Raw genomic sequence first — 6054 nt, 5'->3', positions numbered from 1 at the left:
GCTTAGCATTGTGCTAACAATTCTTTCTTCTCTTTTTATTTAATTTCAAACTCTTCTTAATGTGCATTAGAGTTCCAATTTTCACAGGTTAAGAAATTGAAGCTTAAAAATATTATGAAATTTACCAAAATTTATACTGGTGGGTAATTTATAGTTATCTGTAAATCATGGGGATGATTTTATTACGTATAAAAAGGGTTCAAATTCACCCTGGATGTTGAAGCTAAAGTTTCTACAAACGGTACCGCTTTTCAAAATGACAGCTGGCTGAGAAGATTGATCTGAAATGCATTTTCTCTTTTGAGGATTTACAATTTGTAATGCTGTCTCTTGGCCTCTGAACTGACACATTATTGCATTTGCTAAGCATCATCTCTAATTGCTACATGTTTGTATAATGTAGCATTTGAAATTGAAACTTCCTAAAATAATTTTTATGTATTTTAAAGAATAATTTTTTATTTTATTTTATTGTTTTAGGATTTTAGATTTTCAAGGAAAATGATGTGAAATTAAACCTTCAATTGTTTTCTTGCACTATCTAAGCAACTTGTCTAATGGTCCATATATATCGGTTTTGGAATATGCACAATAATTCTTAGGTGCTTGCCCCAACTTCCTTCCTCCCTCCCTTTCTTCCTTTTTTTTTTTTAAAGGTTTTATTTTTCTTGTATAAAATTATGTGGTGGGCACAGAAGGAGCCTGGGTCCTCTGCACAGAAACTCTGGTGTGTGTCTTTACAAGATGGCCAGTGAATTCCTGATAGGGAGACTTGATGAACACAGTCTCTTTCCAGAGGTCAGGGGTGAGAGAGCTGTAGGTCTTCGAGATGGCATCAAAGGTGACCTTGGCGAATTGCCCAGGGTGGCAGTGCACCCCTTGGCTGAGGTATAGCAGTCATCTATATCAGTCATCAGCAGCAGCTTCTTGGGCACAGGGGCGGGGACAATGCCATTACCTCTGGGGGAGGAATGAGGCGCACAGCCACAGAAGCCGGTCACCTTGCAGGGGATGATATGGGGCTTTCCGATCTTGTTCCCCCAGTTGCCTCGCCTTCTCACAGGGATGATGGAAAGCTTGGCCAGGATGACGGCCCACGGATGGCAGTGGCTACCTCCGTGGAGCACTTAACACCCAAACCCACGTGTCCATTGTAGTCCAATGGGTGACAAATGCCTTTAACCGGGTCCTCTGATCAGCGCATGTCTGCGGAATGTATGGATGAGTCACCTAGGAGTTTTATTCAGATAAGGATTCTGGATCAGTAGGTTTGTGGTGGGCCTGAGGTTCTGCATTTCTAATAAGCTCCCGGGTTTTGCCACTACTGCTTATTTCAGACTATACTCTTATTTCATAAAGAAACATCCATGCAATATTTGGTAATATGCATATTGTGGCCACTGCTTGGAATCTGTACTGATTATTTGTTGGCTTCTGCGTTTAACTTTGTGTACTGAGTATAATTAACAATGGACTGATTGTTGTTATTGTCTTGGAGATTTGCGGCTATGCTAATAGTAGCTAGATTTGAACCTGTGTACACTAGTGTATGTTCTTTAGAAAGCTTCTTCTTTGGTGTCTCAAGGAATCCATTTTCAGGGGCTGTTGTGAAATCTTCCTTTTGACTAGTGAGCACAAGTTTCAACGTTCTAAATGGTAAATTAAATATTTGGAAAAAATTGTCTTTGATCTTGGGCTTTAGGACTTTCCTCCCCTGAACCCAATCAAGTAGATAGGACAATTAGGATACAGTGGTATATTTACATGCAATTGAAGATAGTATAGTGCTTTGGCAATTTCAAAGATATTTTAAAATGCCTATTCTTTATGTTTATTTCCTTTTTTTTTCTGTCATTCTTTTTTTCTTTCCTCTCTTCTAAGCTACACCTTTGTGGTGATCTTCTGCAGTAGAGGGAAGGGAAACAAACTATGGGGAAAGGAAGGAGATAAGCGATTAGTTTTTAGAAGAACACTTTTTTAAAAATTGGGCATACTTTTAATTGAAAATTTTATTGTTGTAATTGTAGAATCACATGCAGCAGAAAGAAATAATATGTAGAGATCCATCTGCACTGTGGAAATAAATGAAGACCACTCAAATGAGAAAAAACAGAGGCTATTTATTCCAACCTTGCTATGCAAGAGAGTCAGCCACCATCATTTACATTCAGCAGAGTCAAAGGCAGGCAGGCAAATAGGGCAGCTTTACAGTAGGATAAAAGGGGAGACCTCAGGTGTGCTCTGATTGGAGGTTGTTGGCATAAGGAAACTAGAGGTGGGCTAACAATAGAAGTGGGGCATTTTCAGTAATTGGTTTGAGGACATATTTGACTTTATCTAGTTGATCCTGAGTTGGAAGTAGCAAAAAACAGGAAAACTGGACGTTACTGGCAGAATCTGGGCTAATTGCTGCAGAGATTTGGCTTCCTGTGATGACAGGTCCAGAGTTTATGGGTCAGAGTTCTATTGTCTTAGATGGTCTTGCCATTATCCACTTGTACATGCAGTCCCTCAACACTTTACCCAGTTTACCCCAATGTTAGCATTTTGCCACACTATAGTATAATATCACAACCAGGATATTGACTTTGCTACAGTCTACTGATCTTATTTCTCCAGTTTTAGTTGTAGGTGTGTATATGCACATGTGTGTATTTAGTTCTATACAATTTTATCATATGGGTAGGGTTTGCATCTACCACCATAGAAAAGATGCCAAACAGGACAGTTCCATCTCCACAAGGATCTTGTGTTGCCCTTTTATAATGACACCAACCTCTCTTCCATCTCTAACTTCTTGCAGCCATTAGTCGGTTCTCCATTTGTAAAATGTTGTCATTTCAGAAATGTTATATAATATAAATGGAATTATACAGTATGTGACCTTTGGGATTGGCTTTTCTCATTCAGCTTAATCCTCTGGAGATTCCTTGTTTGCTTTTAAAATCATTTTAATTAGTCATGTAATACATGAATAAATTCTCCTTGTGAAACACTAAAATAGTAAAAATAAGGTTAAAGATGCTTTATCTAAAAACACTCCCAATACTAGCCTCCGCCCTTGAAATAATTATACATTTAGTTAGTCATTCCTTATTGAAATCCATTATATATATATATATACATATATATATATATATATATATATATATATATATATGTATATGGGCTCTATGTTATATGGAAATGGATTTATATATTATACATATCAAAATTTTGCTATTATAAAGAAGCTTCAGTGAACATCCTTATATATGCCTTCTTGTTTGCATGTTGATTTTTCTCTATGATTGACACCTAAGAGTGGGATTTTGGGGGAAATAGGAAATGTACAGTTTAAGTTTGAATAGAGATTGCCAAATTTTCCTTCAAATTGGCTGTACCCATTCATTTGCCTATGAGTAGTACCCCCAAATGACCATTTTTTTAGATTGCCCAATGTTTAATTGATTTAGAACATAATTTTTTTCCTGCCAACCTTATAAGTGAAGAATTCTATCTCTCTGTTGTTTTAATTTATATTTCTCTGGTTACTAATGAGGGTATCTTAAAAAAAATATTTATTACAATTATTTGCCCTATTAATAATTCTTGTGGTGGTGTCTTCATGTTCTTCTTCCATTTTTGTATTGGGATAGTTGTCTTGATTTTTTTTCATGATTTAGAAGAGTTTTAAAAACAATTTATTCTAGATATTAATTATTTGTTATACATGAGTGTATGCACACAAAAACAGTTGCCTTCTACAGCTAATCTCTTAGCACTGCTTAGTTACTTAGTTAACTTTTGCCATTTTGACATCGTAAATTTGATGTTCAGTTTATCACGCCATCTCTTTTTGTGTCTTTTTAGAGAGGTTTTCCTACCTCTCATTTTTAAACCTTTGGTTTTCTCAGAGTTCCAAGTATTTTATGTTTCACAGGCTTTGGGGCAGGCTTTCCCATGTACGTGTTTTGCTTCAGGCCTACTCTGGTTCCTGTCTTGGCTAGGGTATCTTTTTTTCATCTTTTCAGCTTAAGTGTCTTGTGGTTTTGACCACCTCTAAAAGGCTGCAAATATTGGTTGTCAAGAAGAGCAACTTCCCTTATATTCTATGCCAGTCACATTTCTATGATTCATGGGGACAGCTCTACCTTCAGAAAAACCTGGTAACACTGAAAGTATATACAATTCCAAAAACAGAGTTTTAAAGATATTGGATACGTGAATAATAAATTCCAGAGGAAGGTTAACTCCTAAATATCCAGACGCATTTTAATTTCTCTCAACACACATCAATGAAGCCAAATTTAATGATTCTACATATAGCTGATTTTGAGCTATCCCATTAAAAACAACTTGCTGTCTATTTTTTATAGAAATGAAAGATTGTATGACTTTTACGGTAAATGTTACTTAAAGAAAAATATGCCCTATAATTCTTGGCCAAATATCTAGGGTCAGTTGGAAAACTTTTGGAAGCTCACAACTTTGGCAGATGCCCAGAATTTGTAGTAGGTAATGTTTTAATTTCTTAATAAAAGTTTAAATTTATTTAAATTCTCAAATAGTTTATGTCATTTGAAGAAATAGCATAATGGCAAAAGGAATATAATAACCTGGATATTTTTAAATATTGATTTTGGAAACATTTCATATTAAAATTATTCAATATAGTAACTAACTGATCCAGTTTTTCTTCTCAATTTATTTATATTTCTTATGGAAGTATTTTAAAGCATAATAGATTGCAAGAAGGAGTTTACGTAGTAAAAATAAAGAATTCATGTCATTATAATATTTTTTTTGGGGGGGAATTTCCTCCAACTTTATTCTTGTATTCAATCAGCGTTTATTTGTGCATTTATAGTTATATTCATCATTATGCCTTTTACCTAGATTTGTTTACTCACTTTAGACTCAAGTTTAATTGGATGCTGATACATTTTCACTTAGAGATCACAAATTTGTTATTTACATACTCTAATTTTTCTTCTTCTGAATTCCCTATTTTGGTCAATAGTGTCACGACCCATTATATTTATATTATATTATATGTATTATATTATATCGATTATATTACATTACATTATATCACATATTATATTTTAGTTATATTTGGATTCTTTCTCACCACCTATATCCAAGCATATGCCAGGTCTCTTTGATCCTTCTTCTAATTTCTGAAGTCATCTTTTCTTCACCTCCTCTGTTCTTATTGCTATAGCTTTTAAACTAGCCTCCTACCCTATATTCTCATCTGAACCCTCACCTGTTTCATCTGTATTCTGTTTCATTTGAGTCAAGGTTTTCCCCTAAAGCAGATCCTGAGACCAGGGCTCTTGTTCAGGTAGTTTATTTTCGGAAGTAATCCTAAGGAACAGGAGTTAGCAGCTGAGAAGAAGGAACAAGCAAAAATGGAATGGTGATCTAGCATTGTGTTATGAAGCTGAGTTTCACTGTGGATATCTAGGGCTCTATCCTGCTAGAGAATCCTGAGGAGTCCTGTAGAACAAACCTCAGAATTATACATCGAAAAAATGAAAAAGGGGAGCATTCATCTACTAACTTCCATCCCCCACTGGTCAGGAGTTGCTCTGTAGGTGTTAACTTGTGCATTTCCAGGTTTAGTTGAACAGATGCCCATATGGGGGTCACAGCAGAGAAGTTTAATTGCATAAAACAAGATAACAGAGCAGGCTTCATGGGTGTGTGATCTGTTAGTGATCTTTGCAGTCACAGGGGTCCACACTTTGAAGCTCCTAATGTTTTGTTTTATGCTACGCTCTCACAGTTTTGAAAGTCATAATTATTCATAAACTGGAGACCTCATATCTTCATTTTCTACTGGGCCTCACAAATTATCTAGCCAGTCCTGTTAGAGACACACAGTGGCCCTGAGCTGAGGGACTCAGGCAGGTCACATCAAAGGGCAGATGGAAGGAAGCCAAAGCAAAAGTTGGAGTAAAAAGGTTAGCTAAAAGGAAGTGAAGTGAGGCCTAAGAGGTATCCAACACTCATTCCATGTAACTGTGAGTGTATGTTTCTACTCACGAATATGTTAAGCAGTGAATA

General features: G+C 35.9%; 1 pseudogene across 1 annotated transcript; it reads right to left on the bottom strand.

The window, feature by feature from the left end:
* Positions 1-678: 678 nt before the first annotated feature.
* Positions 679-5626, bottom strand: LOC308494274 (small ribosomal subunit protein uS5-like; annotated as a pseudogene). Its single transcript has 2 exons — positions 5549-5626; positions 679-1206 (listed from the first exon to the last, which is right to left on the bottom strand). The product of its transcript is annotated as a small ribosomal subunit protein uS5-like (transcript).
* Positions 5627-6054: the final 428 nt, after the last annotated feature.

This window comes from Rhinolophus hipposideros, assembly GCF_964194185.1.
Source record: "Rhinolophus hipposideros genome assembly, chromosome: 3".
In the NCBI taxonomy this organism is placed as follows: domain Eukaryota; kingdom Metazoa; phylum Chordata; class Mammalia; order Chiroptera; family Rhinolophidae; genus Rhinolophus; species Rhinolophus hipposideros.
Note: the sequence above shows the minus strand (reverse complement) of the source record. Positions and strands in the feature narration are given on the sequence as shown.